Source organism: Chiroxiphia lanceolata, chromosome 8 (genome assembly GCF_009829145.1).
Source record: "Chiroxiphia lanceolata isolate bChiLan1 chromosome 8, bChiLan1.pri, whole genome shotgun sequence".
NCBI classification, from domain to species: Eukaryota; Metazoa; Chordata; class Aves; order Passeriformes; family Pipridae; genus Chiroxiphia; species Chiroxiphia lanceolata.
Window position 1 is genome coordinate 30,984,452 of NC_045644.1, and position 27,965 is coordinate 31,012,416.

Consider the following 27,965-nt stretch of genomic DNA (forward strand, 5'->3'; position numbering starts at 1 on the left):
GTATAATGGTCACAACCTACTAAAATGCATATTTATTACATTTGTTTCTTCCCTGTGTTTCTTTGCTTGCTTCCTTGTACATGTGAGAACATGTATGCATAGCTTCTTTGTTGGATTTCTTTTGTATTCTTTTTATAGACTACTTTATGGTGAGTTATGGTCTGCCAGTGGTCTCTGGACCACAGAGTGAAGAACATTTTGAACCATGAACACTGCTGTCTCTGTGTTGTGGAAATGCTGGAAATTGCAATTTATTTTGTTAAAGTGAATTTACAACATTGTTTGCTGTAGAAAAACTATAGTCAACTAATACTAGGATTTATTAATAAAGGAGACAAGTTTGTAAGGTAATTAACAAATGAGATAGGATACAATCTGCTGGAAATGGCTTATCCGAGGACTTCTGGAGGATTTGATGCCATATTTTTCTGTTGAGGTACTAATGATGAGGGTAGATGAGAGATTTCATATTGCCCAGCCTGGAGGGTCTGAACAGACAGGGATGGAAGATCTGCAGAACCCCCTGGAACCCACTGCAGTGCTGGGCCAGAGCAGCCAATGTGTGAGATGGCTGTGATTGCACAGGACCCCTATTTCAGTGGGCCATTTGGTGTCCCCGGACTCTGTGTGCTTAAATGAGGGTTAACCATAGCTCCTTATTTTAAAGGATGCCCTGGGAATACTGAATTAATTAATTATCAAGGCAACATAATGTTCCTAGCCATACTATCCAAATTAACTGTTGGTTAATGTTTGATTCTGTTGTAGATCTTAAAGTGAAGGGTCTATAATGCAAGGTGCAATAAAATTTATGATGTTGTCTTGATAAAAACTCTCAATTAATTTTTCTTAACTACCAACATTTTCCAAAAGTACATGTGTTTGTTTTGTCAGCTTTGAATACACAGTACGAAAAGTAATTTTTTGCTTCATGAATTGCTTAGTTTCTGTTTCACAACATGCTAAATTTTTTATGATGACCATAAAATAAAAACAATCTGATACTATGTGTACTGAGATTTATGACATTCCACATTAAAGGTAAGTATAAAAAGTTAAGGGAAAATTCGACGTAACTTCTTCTGGAAATACAAAGAGAAGTTAAAAAGATGAAATTTATTTTATTCAGAGCTCCACAAAATACCTGATTTTATATTTCATTTTGGTGAATAAAATTGTGTGAGCCTGATTCATCTAGTCCCTTAAAGAACAGTTTATGTTTTAGAAAGTGGTAACTTCACAAAAAAGTGGATATGGATTATTTGAGAACTGTTATGTCCTGAGAGATTCAGTAGAACGTGTTCTCACACTTGAGAAATCTTGGATTAGAACATGACCAAACATTTAATGATCTCATTCTCCATCTTCATATCCCAGTTCTTTCAGTTTATTGCCATTTGAAGAATATTTTCTGTCAATTTGTACATTCAAATGCTGCATCTGAAAAACTGTTTTCCACACAAAAGGAAACTTGGATCTGAATGATTGATTTGCTTAAGGCTGAGGTTCAGATCAACACTGGTAAGTATTAAAAGGTTAATTGTTTAGATAACAGATCAATTATAAAACTGGTTCCATTCTGTTAAACTCAGGAATCCAGAGATTGCTTTGAGATATATTAAAACCTATAATAATTTAAATTTTATAGAACAAATGGAAGGTAGGGGTATGCCTTATGTACTGTGTCTTTGAGGGCAGTAGTAATATGCAGTTGAGGTGACAATGTATGGCATGTTAAAGAAAATATACCTTCCCTAAAATGTGCCATATAATAAAACATTGTTTATTATTCTTTATATCTGACTACTTACATGGCTATTTACATTTATTTATATTGCTGTGCCCATAGAAGAGAGCTTGTCACCATATCTCAAGGACAAGCCTTAGAGAATAGTCCCTGCCATGGAAACAGTTTGAGAAAAGTCACATATTTTTATTGTGTAGCCTTTTCAGCTGTGCATCTGGAAAATCTTACAAATTCATTAAAAACAATAATGTATAAGAATGTTTTATGTGCAATAATATATAGCATTATGAATAATGTAATAATGATGTAAGTTTTCTGCTTTTGTTATTACTTCCTTGCTTTCTCAAGCAAGGACATCTGAATTCATTGATTTTTAAAAGAATGTTGCTTTTCTGGTGAAGTCTCTCCTTTACCATGTAACTGTAGTCCTTCAAGACATCAGGAAAAACTCTATCAGGGCATGAGAATTTATTTACAGCCCCTCTGAAAGGCTGCTTTAGGAAAATCTCTCTGTAACACACACGGGGAACAAGCATAGTACAGGCTTGCTGTGGCAAGAAGGGGTCAAAGCATGGAGTAGTGACTGTGCTCATACAACTTCTCTCTCTCTCTCTCTGTCTCTCTAGTAACCCCAGAAAATCTGCTGCTTGTATCTGAATGTGCTAAGTTAGCAGTTCAAGCAAATTATAAATAATTAGGAAAACAGGTTTTCATTGCACATATATATATATAACCTTTGTCACAGTTTTGTGACCTCAGTCAGACAATAGAGTGAAATCTGAAGAAGTATTGACATGAGTTGTGTATTGCTTAGGTAAAGTCAATTTGCTGTCTTTGGGAGAAGTTAATAAATTAGACCAATGGCCACATGATCCTAACACATAATCTGCTCATAGCACCTGAAGAGCATTGTCCTTCTAATTCATGGTCCTGTTGACAAAGGTAAAGTCCAGCAGGAAGTTTGAGTTTCTGCAGAATCAGGCCTTTATTATGCAAATAATAGGTTTTTCCTATACATATATTTGCATTCATACATTCACACACACATACCTAAGTTATTTTACATTTTAGAATGCTTGAAATGGATCATAACTGATAAAAATACAGTAGCTACTAATACTTTTTATGTCATAAAAATCCATTGGCACCAAAAAGATCTTTATCTCTTATTGCAATTTCTTTGTAACAAACATAACAATTAAAATATAGGAATCCTCAACAAGAGTCCTGGAAGATGAGAACAAATGTGTTTCTCTGATCTACTGACACTAGAGAACTCAACAGTGATATTGCAGCTGCTGTTATCCCCCATCTTCATCCAGATCTGATGAAGAAAGACGTAAGAATCAATGATTTAGTGAGCTGGAAACAAACTTTAAAAATCAAAGTGAGCCAATTATAGTAAAATGCTGAATAATAAAGTGTTGGATTCTTTACCTCTTGGTATATTTAATCATCTGGATGCCTTCTGGAATACATTGGAGCAAACACTGGTGTTGACAGCAATATAGAGGTAGGATGGGGAACGGTATGTTTATTTTAGAGACCCTATTAACTAATCTTTGACTCCTGCAGTCATGAACATTACATACGTCAGAACAAAGAAAAGCTCAGTTGCTTCTGGAAATCCATCACCATCTGTGAAAATGCACATAATACAGCAGAAAATATTGCAGTACAGAGCACCTTGTTCTCATTCACAACTGACTGTTCCCATGTATCATCATCAAAAATTCATGGGCATAATAGCAATAGCAGGGGTCAGAACTTAGCACAGCATAAAACAATGGTCTTGTGGTCGTGACTAATAAACTACCTGTATCAGAGCATGTGAGTCACATCCTCTCCATTTAGCTTGGCAAGATAAGTGGTTGGTTGCATCACAGCAGCTCCCAGGTAGCCAGCAGAAAATAAAAGAAGGTACAAATTGGTCATCATCACCACCAGAGTAACTTTCTTTTTTTGTTGTGCTGAAGGTGTCAGTAGAGATGTTTTTAGGTGAAAAGTAATAGACTGTGGCATGAAAGGCAAGACTGGATGTAATTGCTTTATTTAAAACTTATGAAATCTGAAAGGTAGCATCAAAGTTGTTAATTTTTTTCAAATAGCAGACATATTCACAGTCTCCTCTCATCTGAACTTTCATAGGCTTAATGCCAATTGCTACTGGGCTGGTCCTAGCAAAAGCTGTGTCTTGTTCTTTAGTGTATGATTTGTGCAGATACGGTAGTTTTTCCAGAAAAGTTATTTTTGATGGTGGAATGGGTGGTTTAGTGACTTTTGGTCTTCATGGCATTGTTAATGAGATAAGGACTGTTCAGGCAGACTTGAGATGGCTCTTTGTATCCCATTTTTGGGGATTAAATTTTGTGTATTAAATTTTTATGTATTCTCTGTTTTGGTTTTCTTGCCACCTGAACTCTTCCAGTGACAGCTCTGTCAGCCGGAGGTTGTTGGCTGCACCTGCCTTGTACAGTGGGGCACAAACTCAACATTGTGTCAAAGTCCCCGTGGTACTTTAAGGAGAATTTCCTTTAACAGGAAAATCAGATATTTATCCTAACGTCATGCACTCCAGCAGGGCATCCCTGGAGAGAGAGTGAAAGTCTACAAGACTGCACCAGTACTTGATTTGCTTTCATTGTCTACATGAGCATGCAGTTTTTCAGAAGAGCCAAGTCCAGCCACAGAATAGTCAATGGTGCAGGTGCTTAGGGTATCCTCTAAATTATTCCTTATCCTATAAACAGTACTCAGTCCCCTTCCACAGCACTGTTCTTTTGACCAAAGAAATAGTATACTAGTATAGAAACAGTTCCAGGAGCTTTCTAGAAGTGGCAAATTTTTGATGGCTTCAGTAGTATGTTCATGAGTTACATATCAATACATTTGCTTTACTCAGAGCCTTTACTTGGATGCAGCTTGCAGAAGTAATGGTTGTTGAACACTGTACCAAATATGATTGAATGAATTACTTCTCTAAGGAACTCTGTATTTATACACAAGAACTGAGTTTTCCCATAATACTTCAATAAGAAAAAAATGCTATTTCTCTGCTTGTTCTCCAGCTGTAAGTTGCTAAAGATGTTATTTGCAAGTCTGTATAGAACTCATGCCTTTAGGAAAATTTTCCCCTCTTTCTTCTATTACAGAGCTGAGAAGCATGGAAACAAATGAAGAATACATTTGGTATCCATTCACTGCTACTCAGATATTCATTTTTGTAATATTCTGCATTACTGCTTAAGGTTTGGGATTCATTGCACAGCAAGAGCTGTTGTAAATACACTTTACTGAGTATTTGTTATCTTGTGTATGGATTTCATATGCATAGATGCATAGGTAATATCCCTATGTATAAATTATGACTGAAGTATAGATGCCCTGATATTTGTTCAGATACTTGGAAATCCAAGAAAATTCATATATTCCTGTTACTATTATTTAATCTCTTTCTATGACTCACAGTGGCTTGTTGTGAAAACAGTATATATTGCTTAGGCAGCTATTGCAGGAATGAGCTAAAAGTGGATCAAACAATGACCATCCTATCTAAGTGCTAAATAGAAAATAAATGTAGCCTGGTGTTTGGGGTTGACCCAGGCTGGATGCCAGGAGCCCATCAAAGATGCTCCATCACCCTCTTGGAAAATATAATGGAACGCTCATGGGTCAAGGTCAGGACAGGGAGAGCTCACTAACCAGTAACTGGCACAGGCAAAACAGACTTGACTTGTGGAAATTAGTTTAATTTATTACCAATCAAATCAGAGTAGGATAATGATAAATAAAAACTGAATCTGAAACCACTTTCTCCCCACCCTTCCCTTCTTCCTGGGGTCAACTTCACCTCTACCTCTTGGTCCCCCAGTGGCACAGGGGGATGGAAATGGAGGTTGTGGTCAATTCAGCACATATTTCTGTTGCTCCCTGCACCTCACACTCCTCACACTCTTTCCCTGCTCCAGCATGGGGTCCCTCCCATGGGAGACAGCCCTTCAGGAACAGGCTTCTCCAGCGTGGGTCCCCCATGGGGTCACAAGTCCTGGCAGCAAACCTGCTCCAGTGTGGGCTCCTCTCTCCACAGGGCCGCAGCTCCTGCCAGGAACCTGCTGCAGTGCAGGTTTTCCATGGGGTCACAGTCTCCTTTGGGCAGTCCCCTGCTCTGGCATGTAGTCCTCCAAGGGCTGCTTCACCATGGACTTAGGTGGGCTGTAGGGACCAGCTGCCTCCCCATGGGCTTCATTCACCACAGGCTGCAGAGGAATCTCAGCTGCCCCACCTCCTTTTCCACTGATCCTAGGGTCTGCAGCTATGTTTCTCACATATTCTCGCTCCTCTCTCTGCCTGCAGTTGCTGCTGTGCAGTTTTTTTCCTCCTTTTAAATCTGTTATCCCAGCGGTGTTACTGTACTCATGGATGCCATGCGTTGGCCAGCAGTGGGTCCATCTTTGAGCCAGCTGGCACTGGCTCCATTGGACATGGGGGAAGCTTCCAGCAGCTTCTCACAGAAGCCACCCCTGCAGCCCCTCCGCTACAACACCTTGACACACAAACCCAATACACCTAGTTAAGCTGTATTTTGGTAGAAGACAATATTAGTGTCGGCCTCTGGTCTTTAATTTATTTATTCTTGTTTTTCCAAGACATTACACTTCAGAGAGGTTCCCTCCATGTGCCATCTGTTTCCTTGCAACTGGGAATGGTAGAATAATTTTCTGAAGAATTGATGACAAGATGTGGCAGGGGAACAGTAATCCATAAAGACAAGATTTCTCATTAAAGTCACTCAGCTCGTCTGTGATACAGCAAGCTCTTGATTTACACTGGTCACCTCTGGTGCAGGGAGGACAGTGGCTGGTAAGTTACATTTTTTATTGCACAGGCTAATGGTGAGGTTCTTGACAGTAACTGGGATTGCTGTCAGATCAGTTTTCATGGCACAGACACACTTATCTAAGTGAGATTATTCTAGTTAGACAGTTTATCATAATAACAGATGTCATCATAGACACCTCTTGACCTTAGTTACTTCATGATGTCTTAATGCTGGCTGGCTGTTGTCATATAATTCCTTAGGTTTTTGCTAGGAAGGGCAGATGGACCACACAAGGCCCATCATGAATTATAACAGACCTTCTTTTTGGCCTTGTGGTACAGATCTTAAATTTTCTTTTCTATGTGTGCCTCTTGGTCTTCTCTCACGAGCAGAACCTTAGTGCAGGTTGCTGCTTCTGCTCTTGCTGAGAACCAGTCTATGACATACTGGCACAGCTAGACATGTCAGCCAGCTGACAATGGTTGCAAGCACACAAAGGAAATTGCTCTAGAACAATTTAAAAATTAAATATATGCCACAGAAGCTTGGGTGGGATGCAGAGGGCAAGGAATAATAGAGTAGAAATGAGAGACACAATCATGGACATGGTGGTTGGAAGGGATGCTGCAGGTCACCTAGTCCAGCCTCCTGCTTAAAGCAGCACTATATACCTTGGAAGCCTGAAAGCACAGGGGAGCATACCTAGGTAGGAAATACACCTGGACTAAAACAGAAAAAGGAGATGTCCTCTTCCAGTTGAGGAACTATGTTTTTCCACAGTAAAATGAAAATTTACTTCAGCTTCTCCTCACCCCTCTACTTCTCTACATTAGTATTTCACAATAAATATCATCTGTCTTTTCAAGAGGGTCCTAAAAGTACTTGGAAGTACAGAGAAAGTTAAGTCTCTTATAACATGAAAAAAAGAATAATCCTATACAATGTGAAAAAAAGAAGAATCCATGATAATTGTATAAATCATTAGCTGGAATAAAGGACTTATTTTTCCTTCACTGAAAAATGACAGCTGCTTTGCTAATTTTTTATTCTTAGGGTATAAGGAGCCATGGGGTAGAGATCTTTTCCTACCTTACACAGATCTGAGTAAAGAAGTGTTAAAACTCGTCAACTTTCAAGCAGAATCATGCTTAGTCTTGAGCTGCCAGGATTGTCAGGTGAATTTGGGTTCTGTAGGTCTGTGTGCCCCCTGGCTTAGCCACTGCTAACAGGAGAAAAACAAATGAAAAATCTAAGGTTGGAATTTCAGTCCAAGCCCTGCACAGACTAAAAGATGTTCTTAATTTCATGTAGAAATGTAGCTAAATGATCTCAGGAAGTGATTCCAGCTGAGTTTATGTGCTTGGAGGAGCACTTCCTTAATTATCCATGCTGAAAGTTGGCAATGGGATGCTACAGAGTTTTTAACAAGAGTGACAGTCTGCTACTTGTCTTACCTGGCAGAAATGAAAAGTAAATATTTTTTCATAATGTTTCACTCTACATTTTGCTTTTAGCAGTGGTTATATTACCCCATCCTTCTCACAGATGGTCTGAGGAAAATGTGAAAATACAGCTGGAGACTATAAGAAAATCAAGATCACAGCCCAAGGTAAAATATCTAATCAAAGTAGCTGTTTGGTAGACAAAAGGGTACATGCCTCCAAGCAGTAAGAGTCCCAGCTCTGTCATGAGGTGGATGTACTGACCCACATTAAGGTGTTCTGCTTTGCTTCCTGGCAATGCACATTTGCTTTGGTTTTGTTGCGAACCCTCCAGTTGGGATCCTCTGGAAACAGGAGCCTAGAGGAACAGCATGATTGGCTTGAAAGATTATTTTGTTGTGATTGCTAAACCAGCCGCATTCTTCCACTAGCTCACCATGTCAGATTCACATAAGCACGCTCCAGTTCATAAGCACACTTGTAAGATGCTAAATTCAGCCAACCATCTCTTCACTCCTTGAGGGCTGAGATAAAGAGGAGAGTGAACGGCAGAGAGTGAAGGAAGAGACTGGCAGATCACACAAAGCCGGAGTAACTGCTGAGTTCCGAGTCACTCAGTCAGATATCCTTAGTACCACTTTAATGATTCAGTGAGACCAATAGTACTTTGAACTAGGTGACTAGAAATGGAAGATTCTAGAGTAGTCACCCCAATATCCTTCTCTCAAATTATACCAAAATGTAGTTATATCACTCCAAGTAACTCCCAATGAAGCAACTTAAGAGAATGTTCTCAAAGTTCTATGGTCCAACTATCTGACACAGTCTTGCTAAGATGGTTGCAGCTGCCTGGTAGTTGTTTGCTGGGTCTCCTCCAAGCAGGCAACCTACCCATATGTGTGACCTTAGCCTGGAATATATGGTCCCAGTTTTCTAGAATACAAGCTCCTGGAACTGAGCTTCATAACCCCCTAACAAGATAATAATACAAAAATCTGAATCAGCCCAACGACTCCACTTGGATAATAACATGTAAACAGAAAAATCCATTCCTGTTGGCTGAAATATTGCCAAGGTTCATTAGAGTCAGCACACAGACACTTAAATGTGCTGGAAACATGTAGGTTTGAAAGACTGGTAATTTCTTGAAGAAAAAATATGCAAAACATTTAAGATATTGTGTATATGAAGACGAAAGATGCATGATTTAAATTGAAAGCTATAGGGGTAGCACTGGCATTATGATAAACTGTCTAAAGAATGGATTAGTAACAAATTATTTTTGCCAACTCTTGACTTTTATTCAGAAATGAAAGGCATAACTACCTATTTGGAAATACACAATTCTAACTTGTCCATGAATGCAAAAGCTGTCTATGTAAATTATATACAGATTGTTCAAAACCAAATTCTCTCCATGGCTTTATTCACTTGTTTTTGCAATCCTGGTATTTCCGGTGAATCTGTTAAGGAAGCCTCTGACCTGAAACAACATATGAAATAAGAATACATAAAAATTGCTCTATACTACTGAAATTTAACTATCATTTCCGGTGAATCTGTTAAGGAAGCCTCTGACCTGAAACAACATATGAAATAAGAATACATAAAAATTGCTCTATACTACTGAAATTTAACTATCTTCAGCTTTTTTTCATTGTGGACACAATCGTGGAAAATTTACTGCTACTTACGAAATCACAGCTATGTGGATATTTGCAAGTTACATGAGGTCTCTGCAGCCTTGAAATCATCATTCAGGTGAAAGTTTAAGAATAAAACAGTGGTCACTGATGGATCCTTTCGCTATTTCCTACTTATCTTGCATAGGTGATGACAAGGCTAAGAAGAGCAGTTGGTGATTTCTCTTCATCTCTGTGCCTGGGCCCCACATCCTGACAGGATCCTTTTCTACACAGAAAGAAGGAAAGCTACTGCTGTTACAGATGTGCTCATTAAATCAGATTGATGCTTTCACTCAAAAAATATTTGCATTCATTTGGATATTTTTCTTGATGTATTTTTACCATCTGTATTGGTGGATTCATCCACTTAAATACATGCAAAGCTTATACGCACTGAGGTAAACCCCCTAAATTGCAAAACTTACATTTTCTGAAGGTGGATGATAGTTTCATATTTGACAGCAAATATTTAGATATATACCAAAAAGGAACATATTCACAGTGCCCTTCATCTTAACAAACAAGGTCCTTTTTATCCTATGTTTTGTGATAATTATCAAATGATAAGGAAATTAGGACAAATGTCTGCTTTCTGAGAACGTGCTGAATAACCAACTCAAGAAAAAGCAGCTTTGAAGAGATTTGCAACTGAAAGGTCACCTGGCAGTGTGGTAACTTGTTTAATGAACGAGGAGTAAGACAATTTAACATGCTTCTCAAGGATTCTGAAAAGAAGCCTAGTGTTCCTCTGTGTCTGGTATTATGGCATTGCATTTGGAGGCCTTTTAAAACAAAGATGTAGCATTATTTATGCAAAACTGTCCCATCTGATGTTCATCACAAAGAGGACTTAGAGGGTACATCAGAGATTGACAGTGGCTGGAACAAGCATTTATGTGGAAAGCTCTACCTCATACCTAATATGTACATTGACAAATGTATTACAGCATTAGTGTATCAGCAGATCTAGGAGTTTGGGCTTTGAAAGGTGCTGGAGAGAAGGATTCTGTTCTACTTAGCACCTCCACAGCAGAAGGACTCTGAATGTTACCTTTGGCACTTGCTGAGGCATTGACTGGCTCCCACTTTGATAGTCCATGCAGGACAGAAGATGTTTTTCCCATGCTGCAGCTTCACTTAGATTCTCCCAGGCCTTCAGTTTACAGTGAGGAATCTTAAAGGGAGTCACTGTTTCCTTTTACAAGGAGATGTCTACAAGAGATTTACAATGCCTTTCTCTCAGGTATTTATTTTTTTTTCTCAAACCATTTTCTCAAACAAATGGGACAGAGAATGTCTTGCTAAATAACAGAATAGAAAAGCCTTAACCACAAGCACAGCTTAAGTGTGTCTTATTCACTTAAGTTCTTGTTCCAAGGTAGAGATTTTTGCTTGAAATGCACCTCATGAGGTTGATCTTGAACATCTTTAATGAGTGTTTCCTCATCAGATGGCCCCGTGTGCTAGTTTGATTGTTAGATATGAGGTCTGAGATTGCTTGCACTTTGCATAATACAGTTATAGTTGTTTGCGGAGACCAGAGCTATAGTCTTTGATCATTGGCTTCTCAGTGGCAGCCCCAGTTAAATTCTTGTAGAAATACTCCATAGAAATTAATCTACTACCAAATATTAAGAGAGAAGTCACATGGCTGAAGCAGAACTTTTGAACTTATTGCAAGGGAGTCTTTCAGAAATCACGTCTATATAGAGCCATGAAAGATAGAAAATAAGGTAAAGGAGCACACCTCCCATGAACCAGTCTTTTGTATACTGCTTAAAATCCTATTTACTATAGCAAAGAAGTATTGGCAGCTCCCACTGAGTTTTCAGAAGAACAATAAATAAAAGGGTTGAATTAACAACCATGGTCTAAATGATACTATGGAGAGTATTTGCAGTTTGAGCACTGTAGAACTTTCTGTATACAGTATTTTCTTCTTAGTTGTTCCACTGGGTGGCACAACTCCTACATTGCCTTTTCCAAAGACATCATTCAATATCTGAATATGTTAAATTATTTTACTCTATTATTTTGTGTTGACATCTGCAACCTTGAGTTCTGATTGTCAGATGAAATAGGGACTTAAAGTAACTGGGACGGAAATGCCACTATATTGTCTTTAATCCAAGACAAAATCCACACCCTTTAGGGTGCCCCCACTGCCCTGTCTGCCCCCCCCACCCCCTTCCAAATAGTGGTTATCTGACTTGGAACAAAATCTAATATGTTAGGAAAACAGGTAAATCAGACCTTAGAGCAAATAAAGCTTTCCACAAAGTACTTTGGTTTCCAGACAAAAACCAAAATGTTTACTTCTTTCATAGGAACTACTTGACAACCTGTATTTTAAAAAATTCTTCTGAAACCCTCATGCTTCCCAGGGTAGAAGGGTAAGGAAATTGTCCTTGGGTGCATCCACTCACAGTCTTTTATTAAATCCTTGCCAATGGTGAGGAAGAAATCTAGACCTCCAAATCCTACCTGCTCCGAGGAGTGTCACTTAGAACTCATGACAGCATTTCTCACCACGGGATTGCCAAACTGATGAAGAATACCTGGGTTTGGCCTTCAGTGTTATAAAAATGTTCTGACAGACTAACAGGGCCCCGTTGCTTCTCAGCTTCCCTTATTATTTGCTCTTCAGTTCTTCATCTCTTTAAGGCTTTTTTCTAAAAAATAATTTAAAGAATTAATTCTGTGATGTTTAAATGAAGTATTTTGTAATAGTGACAGGGATTGTCAGGTATTTCCAGATGTTATCCTCTATATTTCTAAGTCAGGTGCCCAAGGAAAATATTTCCATAGTGTAGCAGTTGTCTCCCTGTCAGTTCTGCCCCATCTCCATTTACTTTTGAGCCCAGGGGTTAATTCCAGTGAAACCTGAAAAAGGAGCAGGTAGGACTCTCAGAGATGCCTAAATGGATCCAAAATTTGGGAAAACTGGCTCATGACTAGAGAGAACTGTACACAAATGAAGACCCTCCTGGGAGAACTCACACATTATATGTAACATTTGGTTATAACTAATCAGTCAAAATGTACCTGACCAGCCAGCTAGCATTTGTGCACTGTCAGATGAGCTGTAACTCTGGTTTCGAGCTGTCTCTTGCAGGATGCAGCTGGAAATATCGCTGCAGGAACTGGGTCATGACAGTAGGGAACAAATCTATAAGAAAGCCATTTCATTAGTTATGCTACTCATTCAGCAACTAATTTTCAATGAAGGAAATGTCTTACTAGTCAGGTTCATATAAATCTTTTGTGCAGGAGGCTTATGCTTTTATCTTTAAATACACTATGTTTTTAATTTTCAAATAAATATATTTGGGCTTTGTAGATTCAATTTTTTTTGCCCAAATCCTGCTACAGTAGGGTTAGATCCTTTGTAACTATAAGAGGAGCAAGGCTGTGAGGGTATTCTATATGGCAGGTGGCAGCTCCAGAGCAGTAAATCAGGATTATGTACTGAAACTCATTAATTTACCCATATAAACAAACTTCTACACTTCATTTTTGTGTCTAGAGTGCTTCAACTTTTCTGCTTTCTTTTTAAAGCTACAGCTGCTGTGCCCCCAGATCTTTATACACGTGGGATAAATTTCTCTTGACTTCAGTGGAGTTCTACCAGCCAGAAATTTTGCTTCTGGCCTTCTTTAGGATTTAAATTGCGTATGTTGGAAGAAAATGTCAGATTAGACTCAGGAGAAAAAGAAATATGAAGAATACCCACATGTTTGAACTATGGACAGAAAAAGAAAAGTGAGAACTGGTGCTGGATTATTTTCATTTAAACTACATTTATGCTTGCTTGGGAATTCAAATGTGGCTTTATCTTTCCCAGGTTAAATAGATATCTGAAGTATTGTTTGGGATGGCAGACATGTAAGAGAAAGCTGATTGAAGTAGAAATTCTAAGCATCTTTTACTGCTAAGTGTGTGTGGGGGGGTTGTCCTAAAATGAAACATACCATTTTTAGGAAAAATAAGGAAAGTATTTTTAAAAAATCAGGTTTTCCATACTTAAATTTTTCCCCATTTCTAAGAAAGTCTGAAAGGATAGCTTTGATTTCCTTTTACAGGAAAAAAAAATGCTACAAATGTGAATTATCTTGGCAAAGAACTATGGTTTCTTAATTGTATTTAATATTTGTGTTGCTTCTGCTGTTCCAATTATACTGATGTATTCTGATGCAATGTCTGTAAATCAACATCCTTGCTGGCTCTTCCTTTATTAGTTCCCAGTTCTGCTGGAGCTCTTGCTGAAGAGCTGGGGCTCTGCAGAGGCCTTGCCCTTGGTTAGCTTGTCCTTGCAGATGCCAGGCAGAAATGAGGCTCCATGAGGGTTCTAAATGAGAAGGGAAATGATGGAAATGCAGTTGTTGGGACATCTGTGCCATGGTGAATGGTTAAAGGGGAACTGAGGGCTAGGGTGGATGACACCCTAACTCACAGTGCATGTCTTTGAAACAGGAGCTTGACTGGATTGCCAAGGGATTGTGATTAGGAGAAGAGTGTTTCCCCTGTGAGCACACGAAGGCTGTAGATACTGTGCACAACCTTGTTCTTTTGAAAGCAAGACTTGTAACTATGTTTGGATGTTTGTGTGAAAGGGAGAAGGTCTGTATGAATGAGAGCTTTCCAGTAACATGAGTCCTCTTGCTGGGCACTGACAGTGAAAAACAGGAGACAAAGTGGGTTGCCACATATTTTCTTTATTCTTTTCTCTTCTTTTCTCTCTTATTCTTTTTCAGAGAGAGAACAGAGCTTCTTATTCCCTTAATGGCTTTTGCTTTTCAAAATGCATTTTTCCTGCTGGAAAATACCATCTCTGAACATGATGGTACCAGTAGAATCCCTGTTCTAGTGATAGAGATTTTCACTTTGTTTAGGGAAAAGATGAAAAGTATGCCAGCCGAAATACTCTTTCCAGGTGAAGGTGTGTACTCTGCTAACTCACCTTCTCAGCACTTCCTTCCTCCTTCCATCCTAGATTCTTCCTTTAAAAATCTTTGCTAGCTTATTGCATACAGCAATACCAGTGACTGCAACTTGGGAACTTTTCCTCTACTCTTAAGAAAATGAAACATTTTCTATTATTTACCACAAGAGATTTTCTTTATGAACTATTATCGAAAAATAGAACATATCCAACAGAACAGCAATGAATGCTCATAAAAAAAAGTGAGAGTTCATGATTATTTGTGGCTTCGCATTAGGGTGTGAATTGAATCCTTTAAATCCTAAATTGTTGGGATTTTTATTTCAAGCTGTTTCTCCAGCTCTGATGCTCGCCTGCCTAGCTAGATGCATAATTAGTTTCAACATCAGAAGGACTTCAAATAGAACAGTGCTGGGAACTGGGTGGTCTGGTTCCTTTTAAGTGCTTGCCTACTGCAAAACTGTTACACATAGAAAGCGTGGAGTTTTTCCTTCGAATTGTAACTTTACACTCTGGCTTGCACAGGTGGGCTTTGGTATTAGTTATAACAAACAAAAGCAGTAGATGATTAAAAATGTTTTTTTTAAAGAGAAAATTGCACAGCATCAAACTCTGTGTAATAACAGTTGTCAAAGTGCTTTCGGTAGCTAATTCCAGGTATGCAATATTCAACAGGGGAATTTGTGTTGGTTACAGATGAAGGAGTAAGTAACAGAAATTTCATACAATTACGAACAACCAATTTTAGAGAACTTTCTAAATGATTCTGAACTGAATCATTAGCTTATGAGTAATCTCTTGGACTGTTCCAGTGTCATCCGTAAAGAAGTAGGGTTCAGGATCCAGGAATGTCTGTCATGAAAAAGTGGCTGTTCAGGGTATGTATGTAGGGTACGTTGTATTTGCTGCAAACACGTAGAAATTTCTGCTATTGTGTCAGTAATACTGTTGTTCTTTAGGCCTTCTAGCTCAGACCTAGTGCAGATAATTTTATCTATATAATATCTTTGATGGCAGGCACTTCCAAGCAGAAAGTATATTTCTCTGCAGTAATAGAAGTAAAGGCACATAAGTAAGTTAAACTATAAAAGCAGAGATGATACAGAAGGGACATGGTGAACCTTGGAATGAATCCAGCCTCTGCTGCAGCCAACTGATGGCATTTAGATGTCTTCTCTCTTGCATTATCCTATAGAATGCCTTTTAGGCCTGTAGCTCAGCAAAGTACAAAGTGAAGACTGAAATAGGGCTGTGGCAAAAAGTCTATCAAACAAACAGAGGTGGTTAATTCCAGCCATAAAAGATAAGGAATATGGAGACTCTACTGATTCGGGTCAGGTAAGAAATTGCAGGCAAAGATACAGGGAGGAGCTTCCCAAATGTCAAGTGTCAGATTTTACTGAAGAGAAAATAAGCTTTGATTTTATGGCAATGACAGCACAAGAGCAGAAACACATAGCTTTTGCTGTATGGGGTTTTTTTACTGTTTTTAATTAAAAAGGTAAATAAAAGTATTACAGGTGTAGAGAAAGGTGACTGACACAGCAAGATCTGTGCTTACTGCCTGGAGAGGAGTTCCAAAATCAGTCTTTGAAGGAATAAGATGTATCTTTGTTGAGGTATATATTCCCTTTTTAGCGGTGTATTCTTTAAATGAATGTCAGCCCCAAAGTACTCACATTGGCCTGTGGTTTCTCACAGAATTAAAACACTCCAGACTGCTAAAGATCACAAGGATGACTTAAAGAAAAATACTGATATGTAGACCAGTCTCCAGAGGAATAGACAGTAAATGAAGTGGGGGAAAAAAACTCAAGAAGTTTTTGCTGGAGTGAACTCTTTTAGTCCTGAAGTTAGTCATGTAATTTTGTGCTATATGTGGATCCAGTGGTTTTCCTGTACATATCAGCTTGCAATATGGGGATAAGAATGACCTAATGCCTGTCTTCTATTTCAGTATGTTCACATCAGTTTAACTACCCCATAACTCACAGAAAGATTTTCTCCAGCGATGATCCCCAGTGACAAGATGACACATGGTGTTAGATGCACCAAGTAATATCTTTTGGTATCAGTGTATTAGGTAAACCTGATACTTTATTTATATGGACAAAAGAACCATGAATTCAAGATGTTAAGGTTAATAGGTCAAAATCTAACCTAAATAAAACTCTCAATGAGAATTTTGCCTGGGTAAGGACTTTGGGATTTAGCCTTAAGAGAATTAACAAGGTACATCAGGTCTTGTCACTGCTCTGATTGCCAGAAGCCTGTCTGGACAGTGTCCAGAAATACATTCTCAATCACAGCAGATTAAAGCAGCTAATACAGGAAATGATGTGTACTATTTCACATTGTCTGTTCTGTTATCTGGAAAGGTACAGTAATGATCACACAAAGAAAATAGAAGGGGAAAAATGCTGAATTATTTTCATCAGCCGATGTTTTTCTCATATGCTTATTTTCTGGGAAAGTAATTATTTTCAAGTAATTGTAAGCTGAGTCTTAAAAATCCTGTTACAGTTCTTTCTTCACCTTGGGAATCCTTTATGATTTTTTAAAGCTGCTGTGGATCCCTCCCCCTTTAAAAAAAAACAAACCTCATAAAATGTTTACAAGTCTTGTTTATATTCCCATAACATTTTTCATTATGCTGTGACAGCTTCTCTGAAAAATTATTTTAATTATCTCAAAGTGAATCGCACAAAGAGGGAATATGAAAATATAAATCTTATGTTTGACTGTACTTTAATTGCTTCAGCTAATGAAAGAGGCATGAGATATCTACACAATGTGAAAGATAAATTGCATAAATGATATAACCAGTATTTGAAATGTGCTGAATCTGTAGTACTCACTCTGCTTCAGTGGGAAGATATGGAGACTGGACCTGTTTTACAGTGTTTGTTTTCTACTCCTGATATAGGAAGTTAATTTCAATGGGAAACAGTTTTGAAAACACCTAATAATTATCTTTTCTGTTCTCTAGGTCAGCAGCAGGGAGACATTAAATGAACAAAACAAAGTAAATTTATGTTCCAGAAGCTGTGGGCCCTCTCCTGCCAACCTATCCACAAGAGTTCAGTTATGTGAGTAGTTCTTATGGACTGTAATGCTATTAAACCATGTCCATAAAATGTCCATTGGTCAGAGTAAGTAACCTATTCCTATAAAAATGTTGATGAAGCAAGATAAAAACGGGCACCAGCAGGCAATAGAATATATATAAATATAGGTTGACACATAATAGGTCAAATCTATAGGTCTAACTAGTTGTTCTGTTCCCACAGCAGAATTTTTTGCCTTGTCACATCCTAACCTTTGATCTTTGACTGAATTTTATCCAATACCTTTCATGCAGGCATTTTATTTTTACAGACTTCTGAATTTTCAGCTGTTTAGAAGCTATTGGTTGAAGGGGATGAATTTAACAAAGAGCAAGGGTATGAGAGAAAAACAGTGTTCGAACTGTTACTTTGTCAGGGACTCTTCCACGAACATAATGCAGGAATGCTGCAAGGTTATTAGCCAACAAATCTCTCCTCTGTAGTCTAAAAATATCTCCCAATTGGGTGCCTCAGTGAAATGCCATGTGTTATAAATGGCAAAGCTGATTTCCAGCTTACAGGGATAGTGTGGAAGGACTGCAGGAGCTTTGATATTTAGCAGAAAGGTAACGGACATGTTGCCACACACATAGCCAGCCCTAAGTAATTGTTTTCCTCCCTTAGATTAGATGCTTCTTATCTTGTCATAATGTCATAAGTCAAAATCCTGCCATTGCTCATAATTGTCTTCATAGGGTTGTGGGTTTTTTTTTGCTTTTCTTAATTTTTTTTAATGTTAGGGTAATAGTCTTTCATAATCTTTAAATATCAGGAGCTTTTTCCTTTGGTTCACAAGTATTGTACCGAGTAGTAAATCTGTGTGATTAGTGACAGGCATTAAGGGAACACGCTGACTCAGGAAATTAGTAATGATTAGGAGAGGTTTTCCCTTAGGTCAAATCAGCAGTGACAGCACATTTTTACCATCTGATAGCTGGTTTAGGTTCATAGAGCCCAGGATGCTTTGAATTTGTGTAGCACATTGTCTCTGTTGCTGGAGTGTTTCATTTGCCTTGTTTTCGGCAGTAACAGTTTTATGCAGTGTAGCAATGGGCCAGATTTGTCATCAGTGTAAGTCAGAGTGATACAACACTCTCTTATGCCAGCAGTTCATCTGATTGCATATGTCTCTAATACCATGACATGGAGGCATCAAGCCAAAACTGGCAGACTTTTTCTGGAAAAGCTAATTTATGTGTTATTCATGGGAGAAAAGATGTGGACATTTGTAATTAATGCTGTCTTCTCAAATCCAATAAAAACATGCAGGACAATTTCAATTTCTCACAGTATGTAATCCAGCAGGGCACACTATGTGACCAGGATATAAAGTGTGTTCATACCCAGATATGTTATTTGTAACTGTTAAATATTTTTCTTCTAAGAATATCTTTTCTAGTTTGGATTTATTTGTCTCTGCTCCTCACCTTGCAGTCCAGCATTCTGTCACTTTACTTTATTGCATTAACCTGTGCTGGGCAGAGTGATAATCTGACTATTTGTCACTATGAACCCTCTTGCTACAGGGAGCTTCATTAGCTTCCTCTCTTCCGTGGTAATGGGATCCCTTGGGAGTAACCTCCCACATGCTATAGAAGCAGTGCTTAGGTTGCTAATGGATTTTCCTGTTATTTTGTTGGTTTCATTCAAATTTCAAGTATTATAAATACAGAGTACATACAGAAGTCAAATGAACAACAGTAGTTTCAGAGGTTATGTTGCAGACACCAGTTAGAGACATTAGAGACACATTAGAGAAACCAGCTGACTTCTACAATTTTCATTGAATGAATATGAGTAGATTTTCATCAGTTGAACATCTACCATGTAGAATTTGTTTCAGGCTGTTGATTCACCTAAGGAATGTTCCACCAGTGGGCAGCAACATCTGTATTCTTCTTTGTAAGTATTTAAACTAGCTACACATTATTTTCTATTAATCAAACATTTCAGGGCTTTCTAGACTGTAGTTTGGAACAAATAGTTTAGAATCTGTTATTGTGTGTTCTTGCTGCTAATTCTGCTTCACTGTAATTGATGTGTTTGCTTAGCTCCCTCCAGTGACTTGATGAGCAAATAGGTCCATGTTGTGTTATCATTCTAGATATTGCAAAACAAGTTACCACAAAAGGCAAGATCAGTTCTTTAGGTGGTATTGCATGTAGCATTCTGCAGCATAATGAGTAAATACTATGTTCTAAACCCATTGTAGTGTATAATAAACAGAGCATCTCTTTACCACATAATTCTACTATTATTTATTATCAATACTTTCTTAGACTTGGCAGAATTAATGTGTGAATTTCAATATTAAGTGGGAGTGAAAAAGCTCCATACTTCTAAAAGAGCATTAGTATCTGTAGGAGAAAAAAAATGAAGATTCTGAATCTGAATTAATTTCATGGGCTGTATTGAAGATGCTTCTTCGATCTTTGTAATAATATGCAGAAAAACACTAGCTATGGAAACAAGAAGTATTATACACTGTATCCTGAGGAAAATCTGTGTGCTTTCAGACTGAACAAATTTAATGAGATGGGGTCCATTTGTGAAAATTGTACCATTTTTGAAATACATTGGAAGAACAAAAAATGCAGTTGTTTATGAGCTAAATTGAATCAGGAAATGCTGTTGGAGCTAAAAAGCTAGGGAGTAGTCTATGCAGATAAATTACAGTAGTACTCATAATAGGAACAGGAAAAATGACAGCATAAAGAAAACAGATTAGATATTCAGAGGGACCTTTTAGTCACATTGAAGTAAATGGAAGTTTTGCAACCAATTTCAGCTGTACCACAAGTTAAATATGTCAGAATGAAGCTTTGGGAGAGTTTCTTTGGGTATTTGTCTCCCTCGCTGAAAACACATCATTAAAGACTTTAATTTTAGAGGATTGCACTTTCAGTGTGAAAAATGTTTTGTGTTTTCTTTTAATTCCTTAATACCCCATCTCAATTCTTTAGGTATGGCAATAAAAAAACCCCAAGCAAACAAAAAGTAGGGAGATTGCTCATGTTGAGACACATTCTCAGGGGTTATAATTTGTATTTGTTTTACTGTAGAATCTAGGAGGTCCCCTCAGGACCAAGCTATCACTGTATTAGGCCAAAGCCCTCATAACATAGTGCCAGTTCCAAAGAATTCAGAGAATATGAGAAGTTAGTATAATACTTCATGAACTGGAGTAAGTCCGAAGGAACTAAAATTCTGGTTAAGCCTGTTACCATCTTAGTTTCACACAAAATCAAGGGGGAAAAATCACAAATCCAAGAAATTTTCATTTTTATTTTCTCACTCGCTTCTCTTTTCTACACTTGGAACTTTTCTCCTCTGTCTTACAATCTCCTGTACCTTCAGTGGAAAAAGCTGTGGAAGCAGAGAAAAAAAAAGAATGAGGAGGAGAGGAAAAATGTGAAAACAAATTTAGATTGTTATCTTGAAATTATAAAAAAAATCAAAAATTGATAAATAGAAGGAATCAGGCTTCTACAGGGATGTAACCTGTGGAAAAACACAGTTTCAAATAACTCCAGTGCACAGAAGTTGATCTGTAGTAACAAGCCTGATATGTACAGCTGTAGAGCTGGTGCAGTTGGGGTTCAGTGTATGGTGACAAAGCAGGCAGAACAAGAGCTATTCCCTGACCACCTAGAAGGATAACTTTTCCCAGTGTTTTTATAATTTACAAGTACCAAAGCCAGTTATAAGAAGTGAGAAAAAAGCTAGTGAGGATCTACAAAAAAAATATACACTTTCTCGTGGAGATTTGATAATGTAAGTTCAAACGAGTAATTCTCTAGAAACTGAATGTCCTGAAATCTTGAAACTGAATCTTTGTTTCTTAAAAGTGCTTAATGGTAACATTTCACCAATCTTCTGCACCAGGAATTTTGTAGTATAAATTGTTTCCTTATGAGCTCCATAATTTTTCAGTGTGCAATAAAGTAACGTGAAATACATTGTATTCCTATTAGAACTGTCAGTGAAAGAGTATGACTGTTTCATGAACTTTAACCCTTTCAGTGGGAATTTCTTCTGTCTGTTCCTGTGTGGGGGAATTTGTGTGTGTCTGCGTGTGTATGTATCTATAAACTGTGACCTCTAGTTCTGCTGGAAATATTCATCATTTCACTGTAATTGCCATGGGCCTGCATAATTTTACCCAAACTGAAACACTCTTTAGCATTTCTTGGGTTTTATGCAATCTGTAGTAAATTAAGCAGGAAAAGGTGAGTTGGAGAAGTTGGCTTTGTGCTGTGCTGATGGGAGCAGTGCTCGTTCTTAACTCTGGTTCTGGAGGGAGAGCTGTTCTGTGTTTTGTGTTCAGTCGTTGTTCCAGTGGTCTGCAATGCTCAGAGTGTCTTCCAGCATCAAGCTCCCTACAGTTGCTGCTCCTGCAGCTCAGTCTTTCCTACAGCTGTACAGGCCAATGGCAGCCACCCTCAGTGTGATCTTAACCATCTGCTGCCCCTTAGGGGGATGTTGAGGACTTCTTTCTTCTTTCATTCTGGCTCCTGCTCTTCTCCTATCAGCTTCATTGTTCAGGCAGGACACAGCTGATGCTGGACATTGGGCACTGAATGTCAGGCCAGGGCCACAGAGGGCTCAGAAGTACAGAGACAGAGTCCAAGAATGTGGCTCTCTAATCCATGCAGCATGAGTCTGATAATCAGATCATTGGTGAAGCAGCAGTACACTCCGGGGCTCAAAAAAGAAACTGTCTTCTGTACTAGTTCACACTGTGTCCGCAGGTCAGGTGGTCTTATTCTTGGTAGAATGAGGAACTTCAGGATAAGCTTTGTGGGCAGGAACACCCCTTATGTACAGCCAGGTCTGGGTCAGATGATACGAGAGCATAACCTTTCAGTCAGCAAGGGAAGAAAAGTAAAAATGGGCCTCCAATTTGTAGACCAAAGTACATCTTCATTGTAAAAGCAGAGTATAAATGTTTTAGTTCATCTGGCCAGCGAGACAGAAGAATTATTTATACTTGAGTTGTTACAGAGAAGAGTTTAGGTTTTGGTTTTTTAAGGCTTTTAAATGAGAAATGTCACCCATCTGGAGTATTAAATTTTGATCACTGAGTCAGAATGCTGCAGTTCTTTTGTTATGTCCTCTGAAATTAAAATGTTGCTCTGTTGCTAGGCTAGCTCTGTGAATCTGGGTTTGTGCTTTTATGTTATGGTTTGCTCATGATTAATAAAATATTGTCTCCCTTTCTGGGCAGAAATGAACAGATGGAGGAATCAACTGATCTGATGAACTCCGTGTGTACATATACTCAGTCAACAAATAATCACAAAGATAGGAAGGATCATGCTCAGATGTTACCTATTTAAAAATATTATAAAATCACATACTAACTATGCTGCCAAAACGGTGGATTGACTAAGGAAAGTTTATTATTGTATGCATTATTTATCTGCTCTTTCATTCACAACAGGTTTAATTAAAAAACTGCAGTTTTTCTAAATATTTATTCAGGATGCTGTTATTAAATGTAAATATGTCATTTTGCATAACGTCAGTGTTAACTTTTTGGATTAGGATTTTAAAGAGAAGCATTTCTTAGGAGGCATTTATGTGCTTTTCATTCCAATAACACCAAGTCAGCTGGCAAAACTGTGTGGAAAACAAGTATCTGTGAGAAGTAAGAAATGGCTCTGGAGCATATTCAGAGTCTCTTTGGCATGTGTAAGGTTGCAAAACCCAGCAAACCCATCACATAAGAATAGCCTGACCACAACAAAAGATTAAAACTGAAATAATCATCAGCTGATAAAATAAACCAGTATATTATCTAGTTCACCCATTCCCCATGCCAGTGTTAGAGGTGAAATGTCTCACAGAGCAGAGTCCAGCACCTGGAGCAGAGTTGCCAGCCTTAGGGAGAGTGAATGAGCCCTAGGGAGGTGTGAGAGAACAAAGGCATTGGGAGGGCTGTATTCCCAGGCATGGCTCCCACACTAGGAGTGACAGAGGCATTAATCCTGGATAGGTGTCATGCAAGTAGGGGCATTTTAGGTAGGTGGCTCTGCTCAGAAAGCAGGCTCAGACAGGGTTCTTCAATACAGGACTGTATCCATGGAGCAGTACAAGGCAAGAAGATGCCTAAAAGGAGTCACTGTGGCTTGGTGCACTACGAGAACAGTACAGCCCCCTTTGAGCCCACATGAGTTTGGCTGGATGTTCCTATCAATTCCTATCAATTCCTATCAATTCCTATCAATTCCTATCAATTCCTATCAATTAATAGAGGTCTCAACATCCAGGTTTGCCCCTGAATGTCCCCCAGTGCTGGCACTGGTAGTTCAAAAGCCTGACCTTGTGTGAGCCTCAAGGACACAACACACATAGCCCTGTTGAGTACCTATGACTAGAGAAGGCACATGTCCAGTGGAAGATATGTATTCCTGGGCATCACTGGATAAACTACATTTGGAGGGGCGTGACCTAAAGAAGGAACGCTGTGTTCAGAGGGCAGTTCTGCAAATAGGATTTACACAACCCAAACTACACGTGATATTGTTTCTAACCTTGAACAAGAACCACCTACAATTGATTTAACACTGAGCACAGCTGGAGACATAAAAGACATTTTGCTTATCTGTATTTCTAACTTCTTTGCATCAACCCTGCAGAAAGGTGATTTCCCCACTGAATGACAATCAGGCTACGATGCTATTAATAGAATTGAAAAAGAACACATCTGCTCTGCCCTCCCCTCTTGCTGTCAAGGCTAAGCACCTAGGAGACAGCAAATGTTTCTGTTTACTAATGGAAAAGTACCTGGACAGACCTCACTTGCCCTGGGAAGACTAAAAAGTGGGCCCCAGGCACTTTCAAGATAAAAAAGAAAGCCTAGACAGGAGGCAAACAAAAACTAGGTATGACTCAGTACAGAGAAAGTAAAGGAAAAATGATCATTGCCTCTCTACATCCTTATGAATTCCAGCCAAGATGAACTTTCAAGACAGTTTTAGTGTGCTCATCAGAAGGTCTGTGGTAGAGGAAATTGGCAACTTTCCCAATCTCAAGCCTTCAAAGAGGATAGGAGTTTCCGGGATTGAGAATTTGTCTCTCCTGTCCAGCCTACCTCTCTCCAGGTACACTCTGCACTACACAACCCTCAATCATTGATAGAGCACCTCATTTTGTGTATGCAAGGAGACAGAAGCCATTTGGAAAAACATGGTATAACAAAAACCGAATCTCATTTCATGATAAATGTCCAGCCCTTCAATCACTCTTTCCAGAGCAGTCTTCAGAGCATGTACCACGTGAGGTTGCATTTGGGACAGGGACACTGAGGCAGCACTTTGCAGTCCTTTCATATAAAGTTGTAAGCAAAATCACAGAGGCATCATTAAAAATTACCAAGCACGATAATTACTGTTTATTCTTTGTATTGCCTGAGAGCTATAGTGATGAACAGAGCTGTATCTGTGAAAACACTGTGTGCACTTACAAATGCATTTCGAATACATTATGCACAACAATTTGGTTTAATGGCAATTTAAATCTTGTACCAGCTTCTTCAGCAGTCTTGACTGAAGGTTTCCGGACCTTAGGACTACAAAGATGGACAGAACTTATATGTTAAATGACAGAAAGTGTTTCATGTGCACAGTATCCAAAGGTTCCCATATTATGTATCACTTGGATAGAATGGTTTGCATTTAATACACTGCCAGTCTTTGAGAGGACTCAGATTAATGCCCAAAATGTCTCCGTTCATGAACAGGGATCTTGTGTAAATAGTAAAAAATATTTACCTCATACAGTAATTGTTAGACTTTCCTAATAAGAGAAAGAACATGTAAGGTATTTGTCAAAAATATGTTCAGAAAATAGAATGTCATATGTAACAGTATTTTTAGTACGTAGATTGTTTTATTAGTATATTGATTAAAGTTAGTCAGAGCTCAGATATCATCTTCATAAACTGTAATGTACTCTGGTCAGTTCTGTCCTGGAAAACTGCTCCAACTCTGAGGCAAAATATGATTCAATGAATTTATGAGTACCCCTGTGGAACAGATCTGATATCACTTCACCTAGTGCCTCTGTGTTTGACATACCTCAGTGCCATCATAGCCCTGGCTTTTGTGACAACTTTGAGTAGGTGCAGTGATTATTACAATAGTCAGAAAATTAAACTTGCTGAAATCTGAATTTTTCCTTTGATGCTGTTCTCAAAGGAGTTTGCTCCCAGTCCTACTGCAGGTGGAGCCACAGAGTGTCCAGACACGTCTTACTTGCTACACAGCCTAAGAAACATGGCTTGATAAAGACAACTTGCGACTATATCTTGCAGTATTTAAACACAACTGAAACTGTGCCCGTGCACAGCTGCTGTTGTATGTGGAGCTGAGAACTGTACCTGTTGATGGAGGACAAGATGTGAATGTTTTACTTCCTCGTCAACTCTATGATTTGCACATGGTCAATCTTTTGGGCCAGGTGTCATTCATGTGAACTGGTTTCAACTGGATTTCTGACTGTTGGATAAGAACCATTAGACAGACTTGCCTGAAGCCAAGTATTACCAAATACTCAAAAAGATCTTAGGGTATGGGAGTGAGTCCAGTCCTTCTGTGAACTCACAATTGCACTTTGAACAGGCACCTCAGCATTTTCTGCACATGGCTGGAGAACAGAATCCTTGAAATGGCTGGAATAGTTCCTGTGAGTTCAGGTCTCCTTCTGCAAATGACATATTTTATGCCCTGGAAACACTTAGTACTCAGCACTGTTGTAGTAAGCCTAGTGCATCCCAAAACAAGTCCCTGTAAATTACAGAGTATAAAAGCTGTAATTTGCCCTATTCCCCATAGGCAAAGGGTAATTCATACATAACATTATTTTAATGGAAATCTCTTACTCTATTCCTTAGTGAAGAGGGAAAAGGTAGAAAGTATCACAGTGGCTAAATACTTCTCCTAGGGCATTCATGTGGATGTTTAAGTTGATTTTTCATTTCATTTAACACAAATAGTTTAAACTCCCAGGGGAAATTATTTTACATCATATTTTCAGTGTTCCTGCCTTTCAAGAACTAATTTGTTACATACAGCTGTTCCAAAGTGGAGGTGAAAAAGGAAATGAAAGGAAAAGAACAAACTGAACTTCAGTAACAGCTTTGAAAAAACCCTAAAGCTTGTGGAGTATCACAGGAATTAGCCAAGTCTTCTCTACTGCCCACTAGGCTAAGTGGCAGCTGTTCTACATGCTTGACCCATCTGGGAAACATTTGTATTTGAATAATTTTCACAGTATTTATAAACCCTCCTCAGAAAAAAACCATTTTGTGTCCTGTGTCAAAATACCATTTCATTGCAGCATCCGCAGCTTCATACATTTTTAAATGAGAGCAGAATCCAGCTTAGGGAGAATATCACGGGGATCTTTATCAGACTGTTTGGGACGAAAGTTGTTGCCATTAGGGATTACATCACTTGTTTAGGCAAATTGTCCCCAATGTTCTGCTCGTTAAGAATATGAATCTATTTAGAAGAATAGGAAAAGTAACACTTTAGAAATAATTGTGAATTGGCAGACAGTTACTTTATTTTTAAAGGTAGGTTTCATGGCACCTGAAGTTCCTGAAATAGAGTAAAAGGGGATATTAAAGGAAAAACTCCTATTTAATAGGCATCTATCCAGAAAGACGTTGAACAGTACATCACTTATTGTTCTCACCAGCACTTGGGCTGAAGACCTTGTCTTTTCTCAATGGAGGTAGAAAAATGTGTTTAAGAAAGAATTCACGTATCCTTTTGTATTGGTAATTGGGATTTATACAATACATACACCTAATCAGGCTTTGTAAGGATGAAGCTGAACAGATGCTTAAAAAATGAGAATTTTCTCTGAATCACAGAGGAAGACAAGCCTTAAAATCACGGGAACGTATGAATGGTCTCTTTGGAGTTAAAATGTGTAAGGGTATTAAAATTCAGAGGACTGTACACGTGAGAACCCAGTTCATTCAAGTCCTGCTCTGCCTTGCAGTATTGTTTCTCAGGGTGCTTAGAAGCACATTTTCCTTTGTAAACATTTACCATCTGTTAGAAACAACCCAAGAACCCATAGCTTGATGTATGCAAATTCTTAAATAAAACACAAGATTCCTACTTTTGAGCATAAATATTCTTCTCAATTATGTACCAAGAAGAGCTGTTCTTCAAGGCGATCCTTCAGTGACTGTGCCTCTGTCCAGA

At 38.4% G+C, this 27,965-nt stretch overlaps 1 long non-coding RNA gene across 1 annotated transcript in view; it reads left to right on the forward strand.

Moving 5' to 3' along the window:
- The first annotated feature begins 6,399 nt into the window (after positions 1-6,399).
- LOC116790389 overlaps positions 6,400-27,965 on the forward strand; it is a 139,086-nt gene continuing 117,520 nt past the window's right edge. Inside the window, exons 1-2 of the long non-coding RNA XR_004358334.1 lie at positions 6,400-6,607; positions 8,084-8,175. This is a non-coding gene — a long non-coding RNA (uncharacterized LOC116790389). The remainder of the gene's footprint in view (positions 6,608-8,083; positions 8,176-27,965) is intronic.